Consider the following 14,519-nt stretch of genomic DNA (forward strand, 5'->3'; position numbering starts at 1 on the left):
TCCCAGCTGTCCCGGGGATGGCTGGAGTTCTGCTCCCCGGCAGATTCTAAAGCCAGACACCACTGAGCAGGCGCCTTTGGTTTAAGTCCTTCTGTGTGTGAGGGTGTGCGCTAGATGTTTTGTGGTTGTGAACTCATTCATAACAATCCTGCAACATCGAATTCCTAACTCCATTTTCCATCGAGAGATTCTGAGGGGAGGGGAAGCTGGGTCACTTGCCCACAGTTTCCAGCAAGAGGCTGACCCAGACTTCGGATCCAGTGCTTCATTGCATTGCCTCGCCGATAGCATAAGGTAGTGAGCTCCCCATCCCTTGGGCGTATTCAAACCGAGGTTAGATGATGGAAGTGTCTAGAATACTCTAGAGAGGGTTTCTCAACCTTGGCGTCGTAGACATCTTGGCTGGATAATTATCTGTCATGGGGGCTGTCCTGGTCATTGTAGGATGTCTGGCAGCATCCCTGGCCTCTAGCCCCTTGCTACTAGTAGCTCACTTTGGAAACAATAAAAAAAAGTCTCTAGATGTTGCCAAATGTCCCCTGGGGGGCAGATTCACCCCGAGTTGAGAACAGTGCTGTAGGGGATTCCTGAGCTGTCCGGGAGGCTAGCTGCTGCATCTCTGAGGGTCTCTGGGACCCCCACGAGGCTCCCTGCCTGGCAGGACCCGTTGGCAGACTGTGTCCCCATCAGTGGGTAGGTGATTGGAGGGCCCAGGCCTGGCGCCATCATGGAAGGAGTCATGGGCTCCAGGCTAAGGGGGAGGCCTGGCTGTCTATTCCACGTGCAGACCCAGAGTTGGGGGGCACAGTCTCACAATCATCAGACGTGCCCCAGGGTGGGGAGCCTTGCTCCCACTAATGACTGCGGTGACATCCTGTGACCAAGGGGCACCTCAACTGAGGACCCCCTCTGTGGCTTCTTGCCAGTCTGGAGGACACCCCTCATTTGGGGAAGTCCCGTGTGTCCCCCTGGCCTCTCACATGGGCTGGGGACATCCTTGAGTGTCTTCCCTGGGACAGTCCTGGGTGGGGGGCCCGGAAGCTGAGCCCTCTCCCTGCCCGCCCCCTGGCGGCACCCTGACGGACAGATTAGGCCGTGGTGGTGGCTGGCCAGGACTTGGGCCTTAAAGAGCGCCCTCGTTTCCTCCTGGAAGCCTTCAGAAGGCCCAGAATAGAGGGGCCAGTCGAGTGTGCCTGGAGAGCTGCCTCGGCAGGAGGGCGAACCAAGCAGCAGGCACTCCAAAGCCAGTCAGTGTTGCGGATGGCACCTGCCAGGACCGCGGCAGTGCAGGGACGAGCAGAGGGACCGGCTCCTTCTTATCAGAGGGTGTGGGCTGGCAGAGCCAAGGACAGCGTCCGCAAAACGGGGCAAGGCTTTTGGCACCCCGTCCCCATAGCATCTCCCCTTCCTCCTCCTCACTGTCTTGTTTGTGCCCCCTCTGCTTAGAGAAATGAACTTTTTGTATGACAACCACTTAAGGCCTGACCGTATTCCAGGGCAGTTTGCATTTTAGTAGGCTGTTCTTGAAAACTAAAAAGCTTCAAAGAAGTGACTCTCTAATGGTAGAATTTCAGGTAGCGAGTAGGAGTGACTGTCTTTCTTAGCCTGTGAGTTCTAACATCTGGCACCTTCTAAGATACAAGCAACCAGCTAGGCTGCATCTTTCAGCCAGGGTCCCCGGGGTCAGTTAAGTAACCATGACTAGCTGTCTACTGTGTGGCAGCCCCTAGTGGACGTGGTGTGGGGGATGGTTAGGAGACACCTGACTTCAGTGCCCTGGGTTCACGCGGGTGGCTCTCACTCCTGGCACATTTGTGGGACACTGACTGTGTGCCAGGGGCTGGGAATGAAGGTCAAACAGCCCAGCCACCCAGGGGAGCAGATGGTTAACAGAAAGTTGAGACTTCTTCCCGAGCACTGTGCGTGGCCTGCCCAGGGGAACGTGGGGACCTGCAGGAACACGGTGCCGGGGTCCCCAGCATCCTGGGGAAGGTGTCACCGGCCTTAGCCGTAGAGGTATAAAGTGGAGTTAATCGGGCAGGGGTGGGGGGACGGGTGTTTTGAGAGGAAGAGCGTGGGGGCAGAGGCCTGACGGGCAGTGGCTGGGGGCACAGGCTTCTGGAAGCATCCCCTGGAAATGGTGGGAGTTGGTGGGAAGGAGGCCGAGGAGGCAGGGGTGGCCGAGGTCTTGGGGGTTTCTTGTGCCCAGATGTGGAGGTGAGACGTTTTCCACAGACACTGGGAGCCACCTGGGCGGGTGCTCACCCGTCGCTGGACACTGTCCTTCAGGACTCAGAGCCGCTGGGCCTCTCGCTCACCCTGCCTCCTGCTTGCTGCCCAGACACTGCTCTCCACCTGCTGTGCTCTCTCCACCCTCTGTGGTCCCCTCTGCTTTAACAAACCATTCTGGACCTGACATGTCCTCCCTTTGAAAATGTTTATCTACCCCTTCCTCCAGGAAGCCTTCCCTGACCTCCCTCGGGCTAGCCAAGGCCCGCTGCAGCCCCCTGAGCTTATCTCTCTCTAGGAAGCTTATTCTGGGTTGTTGCTGTCTGTTTCCCTTGATGACTGTGCCCCCCCTTGGCTTGAGCGCTCTGGGAGAGCAGGACTGTGTTTAACTCACCTCGGTAGTCGAGGTTGCAGCCCCAGGCTTGGCACTCAGTAGGCCCTCGGGAAATGTGTGCCACCTGAGTGAAGAGTCTCACTCCTGTCCTGAGTCAGGGAGCCCCTCCACCTCCCTGGCCTCCTGGGGCGGGCAGGTGCTCAGGCTGCAGGTGACCTTCACAGGGCTGCGGTCATGTCAGGTCACCAGGCCTGGGGCCCCAGATGCCTGGTTTAGGCTGGGATACGGGCCTGCCCAGAGACGGGAGAGCATGAGAGGGCGTCTGGGCTCCTGGGCATGTAGGAGGAAGAGTGAGGCCGAGGAGAGGCTGGGCGGGCTGAGCCGAGGCTCACTGGGGGGTATCACTTAGCAGGCAGGCTTGGGGTGCCCTCCTCCTGCCTCGCGCACAGATACCAGCTGAAGGCAGGACACTCCTGTTGGCTTCACTTGCCAGGGTGGTGCTGGCTGCTGGTTGCTGGCAGAGTCCGGGGAAAGCTGGTGCCTGAGCCTGGCAGAGGCACAGACGGAAGAGCTGGGTGCAGGCGTCACCGGGGAGGCGTGGGGAGGGCCGTGGCTGGGCAAGTCAGAGCAGGGCGCTGCACAGACCGAACTGGGAGATGCCAGGCCACCCACTGGCCTCCTTCTCCCCAGAGCCTGAGAGGCAGACCAGCTGCCCCAGGCCTGTAGCCGGCCTTCCCCCCTGCCCTGCTCCCTGCTCCCTGCCCCGGGCCCAGCACCATCGTGGAGGGGTGACCTCAGTCCTTGGAGATTGCTGGTGCTCAGTTTACAGTTGCTGATTCAGGCATGCAGGTGGCAGGTGGCTTGGGTTTGTTTGCTTGCATCTTGTCTGTGCTCCCTACATGCCGAAATTCCTGTTTCCACCCAACTGTGGCATGACAGGCACTCCCTGGGGGTCCAGACTACCCATCTCACTGGTGGGGCACTGAGCCCAGAGATGAAGAGACACTTACCCAGAGTTGCATAGCGTGTCAGGGTATATTCAGGGCTGAGGGTGTGATGTGGTAAGACCCGCTCAGACCAGCTGGCTGAGGCATAAAGAGGTAGGGAGCTTGAGGACAGCCCCTTTGCCTCCTTGGCAAGGGACTGCCCTCTAGCTGAGCTGCCTGGACAGGGGACTGGACCAGATGACCTCTGGAGGCCTTTCTTGGTGCCAGACTCCGGGATCAGAGGGAGACGACCGAAGAGTTAGAAAGATGTGGTTTTGGCCTGGGGGTGGCTCCTTGAGAAGCATCCTCATAGTTTCCGGGGGCTTCAGCAGGGCTGAAGCAGAGAAGTCAAGCCGAGGTTCTGTCCCCGTTGTGCTGGCTCACCCCATCCTGGAGCCCATCCCGGAGCCTGAGGGGCAGCAGTAGGGTAGGAGCCTCCTCTCACCACAGCCAGCTCAGAGCGTCCTCCACTGCCTGGGTGGGGTCCAGGACTGCCCAGCCCCTCCGCAGGAGTGCCTCTGTGACTTGTGTCACTTCCTCCAGGATGTCTGAAGAGGCGGGATTTGTCCTGGGTCTGCAGACCTCCCTCCCTGGCCTGGGCGAAGCCCTGGGTCTCTGATCCTCTTGAGGCTGCGGTTTGGGTGACTACTGGAATGATGTGGGAAAGCCATCTGCACCGTCCCTCTGACCCCAAAATGCCACTCTCCAGCCTGCCGTTCCACTGGGAGAAAACAGCCCCTTGGCATAATGGCTCAAAGAGCACCTTTTAAGCAACAAGCACTGGAGTTTTTACTTATCCTGATGACGGCGTGTGCCTCTAGCACAGTAGGTGCTCAGCGATTTGCAGACCCGAGTGCTGCTGTGCATAGCAAAGTCTGTTTTAAGGAAAGAGGTGTGTTCATATGCCACTGGCAGCTTTGCCCTGAAGACCGTCTTCATGGCGGTACTGGCAGATTCTGCCTGGGGCAGACAGTACCAGTGGATTGCAGCATCTCCCCGGCCTAAGAGACAGCTTCTGCTCGCCCCGCCACCTCCAGACTTCCAGTGCATCCCAGGGGACACCCTGACCTTGTGGGGATTGAGGCCTGAGGGGGCCTAAGGGGAGAGAAGCATTTGCAGGCTGAGTCGGTCATCAAACGCTGACTGAGCCTGCATTTGGGGCAGGCCTAAAGGGGAGCAGGCAAGTAAACTGTACTGAAGCTACAGTGACATGGGGGCCTGACCTCAGGGCTGAGACAGGTCCGAGCCCCTGTCCTGCCTGGTGTCGGGGTCGGTGTGGGGCTGGCAGGGAGGGCTTTGGGGAAGCAGCGTTACTGGCGGAGGGAGCAGTGGGACCAGAGTTGGAGGGTGTGAAACGGCGTGATGGGCGGGAACTGGGGTCAGCCTGGGATGGACGTGAGCCTGCAGGGGCAGGTGGGTGTCGGGCCTTATCCTGTGGTGTCCTGCCTTCCAATTCTTTTCCCCTCTCAGAGCCTCCATCTGGGGGTTTCTGCTCTCAGGGGTGCTCTGTCCTTGCCCCGCCCCCAGTCTTGGATTTGGGGCACTTGCAGGGCCTGGGGCCCACAGTCCCGTGTGCCTGGCTGTCTTGGGCCTGCCCTCGGAGACTGCCTGGAGCCTGCTCCCGCACAGTCTGCCCTGTTTTCCCTCCTTGGGCGCAGGCGGGGCTTGATTTCCTCCAGCTACAGCCTCGGCTTTGGCCGCACACAATGCAGCTGTGAAAACATCTGGGGCTGCCCCTCACACAACACAGTGGGCCCTTGTCCCCTTCCTGGCCCCCGGACTGGGCAGGGCCCTGCTGGCGGGGCTGTGGGGCTTCGGGGCGCCCGGGCCCTCGGGCCCTCCCCAGACGAAGGTGACAGACCATGGGTGTTTGCAATCCAGCAGGACGGCATGTTACAAAACGGGGCCCCGTGAACGCCAGGGGCACGGGCACGGGGACGGGGCGAGGGGAGGGGGGTGCCCGGCTGCCCGGCCAGTCTCGGACAGGCCTCCAATTGGCTCCCTTGCACTGCCTCCCTGGCTGGGCCAGCTCATTGCCTGCAGCGATGATAAGGCGGTGACTGTCTGAGCCGGGGCGCTCGTGGGCGCTCGTGGGTGCCGGGGCCGTGCTGTTAATCCGCATCATGCGGGAGGTGCTACTGTCATCCCCATTTGACAGACGAGGAAGCTGAGGCTCAGGGAGAAGTTGGTCCTTATCCACAGCTCTCCGTGCAGCTGGGATGCTGATGTGGGCCTTCTTTCTGCAGCGTCTGGGCTCTGGTCCTCCCTCTGATGTGTTCCCTCTGACGTGCTCCCTGTGACGTGTGCAGGAGGGTGGGAGAGATTCAGAAGCAGCCTGGGAGGGTTCGTGGACTCTGGGTGGCAGGGCACTGGGTAGGCTCCCTGGTGTTAAAGTATGGCTTCCTTGGGTAGAGCAGAGAGGAAAGAATGTTTTGGGCAGGAAAGCATGGGCATGCAAAGGCAGTGTGGATGGATCTGGCCTGGTGTTTTCAGGGAATAAACCGGAGAACACGTGAAAGGAAATTGCGATGCCCTCTGAAGTGTCAGTCAGCCCCAGCTCTACCCACACCCTCCGGCAAAAAATGCGCCTGCCCAGCGGCAGGCCCCCGGACACCATTATCTGAGGCTGGCTGTACAGGAGGGGCCGTACGTCCCATCAGGGCCTCCCTGGCTTGTTCCGACCCGGCAAGTCAGTGAATGAGGGCTCCTTGTCTGTTTTCCCGCACACCAGCAAGCCCAGGGGCTGGGCAAGTTAGGGAGCTTTCCTTCTTGGGAAAGTACTTTCAAGGGGTGATCAAGAAGCAGGTGCACCTGCTAGAGAGTGATTTTTGTGTGCCGCCCACCCCTGGCCACAGCGCCCCCCGCCTTCTGGGCTCTGGTCCGAAGCTCCTGGAAGCAGCTGGCATGGTGGGAGCCAGGCCAGCTGGGCTGTGCAGCAGAAGTGTGTCCGAGACCCGGGAGGCAAGGTGGTGCATTCTTCCCAAACCTTGGTCTCCCCCGAGCCTGCCCTTCCCGGAGATTCTGTTGGCCCACACAGCCCCCTTCAACATGGTTGCCCTGCCGCTGCTTTCTCCCTTTGCGAACACACTCCTTTCTTGCTCTGTCTCTCCAGAACGGGCCAAGGGCACATGCTCCTGCCGTTCCCTGCCCCTGGATGCTCTTCCCTCTCCTCACACCAGGCCAACTGCAAGGCCTTTGATTCGCTGTCTTGAAGCCACAGGGCAGATGGGGTGGTCATCCGGAAGTCCCCTCTAGCATCCCCTGTCAGTCGCCCTCCCTTGTTGAGCTCCCATGGGCATAAAATGTCTGCTGCTTTTTTGATGTTTAGCATATACTGCCTTAACTTCTATTAACTGTCTACAAACAGCACCTTTTGACAGCTCTGTAATAATCCTTGCATGTGGCAGGCATCTACACATTCAGAATTTAGTTGTGATGGAAAAAGTAGAAAATGTGTGATCCTCAGAATCTAAAAGACCTACATTGGAACACCATCACATGTTCACTGTGTGACTTTGGGTGGTTACTTACCCTCTCTGGGCATCTATTTTATTGTAAAGTGAGGATTATGTTATCGGCCTTGCTGGGGTAACCATGGCAAGGGTGAGATGTTGCGAGAAGAGGAACTGGCCCGGTGTGGGCACCACAGGTGCTTGAAGCCTCTGTTCTTTCCTTTCTTTGATAATGAGCCTCCCAGTTCAGGGGCCACCGGGCAGAGGAGGGGGTCCATGGAGCGACGGAGCAGCTAGAGGGGACCCTGCTTGCTGAGTCACACAAGAACCAGGGCCCCACTGGTATACCTCGGGGGGTTTCAGAGGAAGGCTTTACTGTTTTCCAGAGGCGTCTCCCTTTGCTGTCCCCACAGCCCTCTGGGCAGTAGGCCAGGAGCAGGCCGTGTGCCGAGCACCCATGGAGACGGAGGTCTGTGTGGGCTGAGGAGCAGCTCCTCGTGCGCATCCCCCACCCGAGGTTCCCGATCACCTGCGGGGAGTGTCCCCCCTCACTGTCCATGGTGGGGGAGCTGGGGCCCCATGGCCCCGCCTCTTTCCCATATCTGACCAGCCCAGGATCCCAAGGGGCTTCTGCAGGCTGTGGGATCCCCTCCTGAGTGTGGTCTCCCTCCAGAGGGCTGTGGGAACCCCTGGCCAGGGTGGCACGAGAGCGACCGGGCCAGGCAGGAGCTGTGTGATTCCTGCCCCCGTGTCGGGGCTCCAGAAGAGAGAGGAGCCAGGGGACTAGGGCTGTGGCACAGGCGCCCTCTCTGCCCACCCCCAGTGATGGGAGGTCCGTCTCGTCTCCCGGAGCCCTGCCTGGCCCCAGGCCTGCAGCCCTTGTTGGTGCTGCTGTCCGAGCCTCCTTGGGGCTGGTGTCTGCTGGGCCCTGAGGCAGCCGTGCACGGACAGAGACAGGGCAGGTGGACAGAGAAGTTGGAAACAGGCGCAGCCTAGGCCATGTGTGTAGCCGGCAGAAGCCCCGGCCCTACCCCTGGCCGCCTGTGGGCAGTGACCTTTTCTTGGAGGAAGGTGGCTGCGGGCCAGCCCTGGGCTCAGCCCCACGGGGGCCTGGTGTTTGTGGGGCTGCTGCTGTCCTGTGTGTTACCGACCTGCAGGGGAGGTTGACTGTCTCCTAAAAAGCCTGGGAGGCAGGGAGGATGCTCCATGTGACAGGGCAGGAAACGGAGGCTCAGAGAGGGGGAGTAATGTGCCCAAAGACACACAGTTGATGTAGACTGCCTGGTCCAAGCACAGAGTGTCTCTCACTCTGGGGGAATGCAATGCATATGTATTTTAAAATACGATTGTTTTGTTCCCGGCCATGAAGGGCCAGCAGGGCATCCCTAGCTTGGTGCAGTCCTGGGGCACCTTCACCTCCCCCAGTCCCCTTTCCCCTTCGAGGTGGGGAGTGTGTGTCGATTCTGATCCCAGCAGGACAGGGGGCAGAGTGGAAGCCCAGGTCTGGCTGTCTCACGCCTCTGACATGGGGAGTCACACCCCCCTCACATGGCCGGCCTTTGCACTGTTCTGTTGGGCTGGTGCCCCTGAGGTCGAGAGCATCCTTTGGCATGTCCATTTTCCAGATGGCAACACGGAGGTGATGGGAGATGAAATGACTGGCACTCGGCCACTCAGGGAGGATGTTGGACGAGTCCTCGAAACCTTGGGGCCATGAGAGAGAGAGGGAGCGAGAGGGAGTCAGCTGCTCTCTTTTTAGTTATGATGAGGTTATAATTGTCATCACCTTTAATCTGTGTTGCATTGGCAGCATTTATTTCACTCCAGGAAATTTCATGTGTTTCGTCTCATTTGATCTTAAAAATAAGTCCATGATCCAGGCAGGGCGGGTGTTTCTTATCTCTGGTGTACGTGTGTGTGTTTGCCTGGGTCTGTGTGTATCTTTGTACACACACATGTGCATGTGTGCATGTGCTCTGTGCATTTCTGTATGTAACGGTGTGTATGCTGTGTGCACATGTGGCTGTGTATGCGAGTACATGTCTGCGTGGTGTGTGACCTTGTATGCACGTGTGGCTGTGTGCTTGTGCGCCCCTGCACACACACGTGGCAGTGTGACTGTGTATGTGGTTGTGGTTGTTGCTGTATGTCGTGTGCGCTATGCGTGTGGACATGTGTGCTGCACGGCTGAGATCAGAGAGGAGGTGAGAGCACCACGCCCCAAGGTGGCTGAGGGCTCGTCTCTCCTGGAGATCGATGGAGCCCGGGAAGCCACTCTAATTCCTGCGACTGCCTTGTTAGAGGAGTTCAAAGCAGCCAGGTGGCGGAGGGTGCCTGGGGTTGCAGGTTTCCGAGTGATTTGCTCATTCTGCTCTGATTATTAATTTATTCTCTCAGTCCTTCCGCTCAGAGTTCTTAACCTTTTCTGTGCCATGGACCCCTCCTCAGAATAATGCTGTAAATGCATGGAATAAAATGCACAGAATTATGAGAGAAACCAGTTGTACTGAATGCAGCCGTCAACGTTCAGGGCACCACGTCTGTGCTGTGGGGACACGTCTGCTTTGCTGGCATGAGGGACATGGGCAGGGTGTCGAAGGCCGACCTCAAGTGCACCGTGTAGTGAGCACAGTGATTCTCTGTGCTGTGATTGAGCACGCCTGTGCCATGGTGTGAGCATGCCTGTGCCGTGGTGTGAGCACGCCTGTGCCATAGTTGAGCGTGCCTGTGCCGTGGTGTGAGCACACCTGTGCCGTGGTGAGCACAGTGATGCCCTGTGCTCTGGTGTGAGCACGCCTGTGACTGTGCTGGCGGCAGGCGCACAGGCACTGTGGCTTGTTTCCCACGTTTGATCCTGAGAGAGATACCAACTTCTGGTTCCGAGTTAGCAAAGACAAAAGTTTATTTTTTTCGTCGGGGTCTGTGGCCTTGCTTCAGTTGGAACTTATAAATTATTTGGAAGCTGGATGCGACCTTATGAGTACCCCTTGCAGTCTTTCCTAAACCTGCCTGCGCATCAGAAATACCCATGGGACTTTTTAAAAAACGTGTGGATATGTCATCCCCTATCCTGTGGAATCAGCATCTCCAGGGGAAGGCCCGGGAGGCCTCCCGTGTTGCTGAGGGCTGGCGGATAGGTGGCCTGTGCAGTCTCCTGGTGGAAGGGTGCTCTTCCTGACTTGGGCCCAGGGCGCCCCTGGAGTGTGGCGGCATCTCTACTGTGAGATGCCTGGGCACTAGAGCTGCATGAGTTTCCTAGGTAAAGGGGGTGCCAGCTCCCCTCCTCCCCTGGTGATGCTGTGCTCCCGCCCCTCTTGTTTGGGAGCCTGTGGGAAACAGGCCCCCAGCTGAGGTCTGGGACCCCGGGACCCCTCCCTGCTGTCCCCAGCTGGCCTCTGGGCGCCCATGTGAGGCTGTTGATGAGACCCAGGCGTCTGCCTCGAGGAGTTTCAGGGAGTGAAAGTGGCTGCCTGGGACCCTGGGTGCCTGGTGTTTACCCAGAAATTGTGCTAATCCTGCTAATTCCTGTGATTTACGCAGCCTCTCGGCTGTCTACCGCCTTTGCCTCCTGGAAGGGAGGAGGGGGCAGCAGCTGATCTGCAGAAGACAGGCCTGTGCCTAGTGGGCACGGCAGGGGCTCCCCCGGCAGGGTCAGCTCCCACATGCACTCACGGGACCCCGGGTGCTTCCACGTGCATGCCTGTTCCTGCTACCCACAGAAGTCTGGGTGATGAGAATCTGAATCAGTCCCCTCCCTCCCCAGGCTCTGTTCACCCTGGTCTTGTGGCGGCCGCACCCTGAGGTTTCCGGGTGGCATTTTGGCCAGAGGACCTGGCTCTAATCCCGGCCCTTCTCCCTCCGTGAAGTAGCCTCGGGCAGCTCCCTGCCCTCTGTAAGGATGGGGACGATGACACCCACTCTGACAACGTAACAGGGCGGGGATGTTGGCTCGAGGGAGCTGCAGCTGCTGTTTCTGAGAAAACCACAGCCTTTCCCTCCCGTCCACTCCGGTCCCCTCCAGTCCCTTAGCAGAAGTTGTCACAGTTCCTTCTTGAGCCTCTTTCTTTCCTTGGCATCCCTGACACTAAAGTCCAAGGGTTCTGAGTTGTTGGCCTCAGTTTCCCCATCTGCATTTAGAAAGGGTTGAGTTGATGCCTCCCAGGAGCCCGCCTGCCCCTCTCAGGTTGGGGCTGGGATTTGGTCCCATACGTTGGCCCTGTGGGCGCCTTGAGTCCTCTGCTGGTTTCTGGTCCGTGGAGCCCTGGGCCCTCCAGACACAGGCCTGGGTCCCTGCGCCCACTTTATTCCATCTGCAAGGGGTCTGAGCACCTGCTAAGCTGGGCCTGGGGACCCAGGGGTACAAGGCTTAGCCCTTCCTGGGGGAGGTCACAGTCGAGCAGGAAGCCAGCTGGGTGTGTGGCAGATTATGACCAGGCTGTGGGAGAGGTGCTGTGATGGTGGGCAGTGTCCAAACCCAGCAGAGGGACACCTGATTCATTTGGGGATGTGCAGGGCCTAGCCAGGTCCCAGCCTAGCTCAACGCGAGGCGTGAGGCTGACTGTCAATGAAGAATTAGAAAATAAAGAGTTAGTGAACGATGTACAGCTGCCCCCTGTCCCCCACCCCCCCATCAGCCCCAGCAGACAGGAGCCACTGTATGACCATGGTGTTGGCAAGCAGCCCTGGACAGAGCCTCAGCTTTTGGCCTTGGCTGGAGGTCCCAATCCACCGGTCTCGACACCTTGGACATGGCACTAGGGCTGGGGGGCCATGCCAAATCCTGCTTCTGGGGCCCCCCTGGTTCCTTGCACAGTGCTCCCCATACCTGAAGAGCTCCATAGTCAGTTACCTTAATGCCTGCCCGGGAATTTGGGGACAAATCCCTTAGCAGTGAGGGATCCCCATGTGAAGGACAGCTCACTGTGATGCTTGAGAGTATGGCTTTAGGACCACATAGACTGAGTTCAAGGCCTGGCACACAGTCACTTCTGAGTAGTGTGCCTTTGGGCAAGTTACTCAGCCTCTCTGAGCATTGGTGTCTCCCTATGTAAAATGTTGTGAGGATTAAATGAGGTCACTCTTGTCAAGTGCTTGGCACCTGGTAGATGCTTATTAAAGGTTTCTTGTTCCGGCTGTTACTTTGCTTTTTGTCCTTACTTCCAAATTCAGGGTGTGTTTCAAAGTTGGGCCTAAATTCCTTCACCTGAGTTTCTTGGGAGTAAACCCCAGGTTGTTTACAAAATCACTTGCCTTTCAAAGAGCCGTGATATCCTGCCTCAGAGTTCCACTTTCTCTGCCAGGCATTCCTGAGCAGGTACTGCGTGGGAAGCAGCTCCTGACCTGGAGGGGATGAATACAGTACAGGGATGTTGGGTTGCTGCAGCAGTCCGGAAGCACGAGTGACTGTGATGGGGAGCTTCCTGGAGGAAGTGACATCTGAATGGTATCTTGAAGGAAGAGTAGGAGTCTGTGATAACCAGAAAGGGTGAAAGGTTTCTGGAAGGTGGCACAGCGTGAGCAGAGGCCTTGTGGCGTGCAAGGGCAGGACCGTCATGCCTGGCTGGGTGTGAAGGGGAGGAGGTTAGAGGAGGCTGCAGGGAGAACCAGCAAGACTTGATGTGAAGGCCGAGGGGGCTCAACAAGGTGGCCGCGGCCAGGGCAGGGAGGTGTTGAGATTTGGTTTTGGGGAAGGTGCCTGGCTGTCGGGTAAAGGATGACATGGAGGGGGACCAGAGGTGGTATAGACGGTACCCAGGATCCGGAAGGGAAGAAGCCGGCACAGAGCAGCCAGCTGGGAGAGGCACCGCTGCTGGGGTCCTTTGGGCTGAAGTTCTGGCGATTGCAGCCAGTCAGATGTGGGAGGAGAACGAGGAGAGGAAGGTGACCCAGTGGTGCAGCTCAGGTGGTCGGGAAGGTGGCTGGCAGGGTGGTGGGTGGTTTCTGTGGCCAGGCTAAGGGGGGCAGGCACGGGCCAGGGCGTGTTGCTAGTGGGCCATTCAGATAGCCAGAGTCTTAAAGAACAGATTATACAAATAGGCTTAAAGGATCAGGCGGTGATCCCTAAATCTCGAGGCCAGAGGAAACCCACTAACTCGCCAAAATCCTCAGGGACATTTCTCTCTCCCTCATCCACCTTGGGTTTTCTGCACAGGGAGTTTTGAAAGATTGTGGAAACTGGACAGGCCAGCGTGTGCTGACAAAACCAGGAGGTTCAGAGCCGGGCCGTTTGCTTGGCAGGCCAGGAGGACCCTGGTCCTCATGTCGCGTGTCACATTCATCATTCTCGTATGCTCCCATTTTCTACTTAGAAAGACATGAGAGTCCTCTGTGGATTAAACAAATGAAATCCTGGGCCGTGTGGATGTCGCTTTAGCCTTGAGGCCCCTGGGGATGGAGCTGACCACGGCCTTTGGTTTCTGCTATGCTGTGATCTGGAGCTCTCTTCTGGAACATTCCCTGCCTCATTTCTGAAATGGCAAGCTCCTTGACTCTTTCCACTTGTCGCCACATGTTTTGCTTCTTTTATAGCAAAGCTTCTTGACTAAATTGTCTGTGACTCTGTTTCCACTCTCTTCTGCTCTCTCCCTAAAAGCCACCTGGGCCCTGGGCCCCCTGCCACCACAGCGACTGCTCGGCACTTGGGCCTCACATCTCATCTCTCAGTGATGGAGCTGCTTGCCCCTCCTCTTTAGGGATTTTTTCCTTGAGTTGGCTTCCCAGCCCCCGCCCTCTGCTGGTGTTTTTCTTTTCTTTCTCCTCCTTCCCCCACTGACCACTGCTGCTCACTCTCCCTGACAGGTTTCTCCTCTTTTTCCTGACCTGGAAATTTTGGAATGCCCTGTGTCTCAGTTTTAGAACTTTCTCTTCTTCTTCTCCTTCCGCGTTTCCCTTGGAGATCTTGCCCAGTGGCTGCCATAGTCCCATCTCTAGCCTCCATCTTTCCTCTGACCTCCGACTTGCATTTCCAGCAGTTCTGCATGTCTTATAGGCATCTCAACATGGCCCACACTGAGCTGATTTCCGCCTCACACCTGCTTCTCGCCATGGTGCTCCATCTCAGCCAATGGCACCAGCCTTCCATCATCCAGGTGCTCGGCCAAAAATATGAGCCATCTTTGACGACCCCCCTTCTTTAAAAAAAAAATTGTCTTTCAAATTTCTGTTTTGTAATATTTGACACATACTCGGTTAGCAGTATCTGCAAGGGATGAAGCAAGTTAGTGAAATGCTCGCTTGTGTCCCACCACCCTGCTGGAGACGAGCGTTACCTGTGCCCGCATCCCCTGAGCCTCCTCCCTCCACCCCTCTTCTCATGACACCCAGCATCCCCACCCTGGCAAGGTGTGTGGGCCCCGCCTTCAGAGTGTGTCCACGCTCCACCACGGCCCCCTTCACCCAGACCACTGTTAGATCTCCCTGGGTCCTTGCAGCCATGTCCCTTCCTCCCCCATCTGCTCTCCACATAATAGCAGAGGGACCCCTTTACACCATGAGTCGTGTCATGTCCCCCCTCTGCCC

The 14,519-nt window shown here is 57.8% G+C and overlaps 1 protein-coding gene across 5 annotated transcripts in view; it reads left to right on the forward strand.

Moving 5' to 3' along the window:
- Positions 1–14,519, forward strand: part of GLI2 (GLI family zinc finger 2) — a 252,502-nt gene that overhangs the window by 51,670 nt on the left and 186,313 nt on the right. The gene's annotated exons all lie outside the window — the stretch shown is intronic.

Source organism: Equus asinus, chromosome 4 (genome assembly GCF_041296235.1).
Source record: "Equus asinus isolate D_3611 breed Donkey chromosome 4, EquAss-T2T_v2, whole genome shotgun sequence".
In the NCBI taxonomy this organism is placed as follows: Eukaryota; Metazoa; Chordata; class Mammalia; order Perissodactyla; family Equidae; genus Equus; species Equus asinus.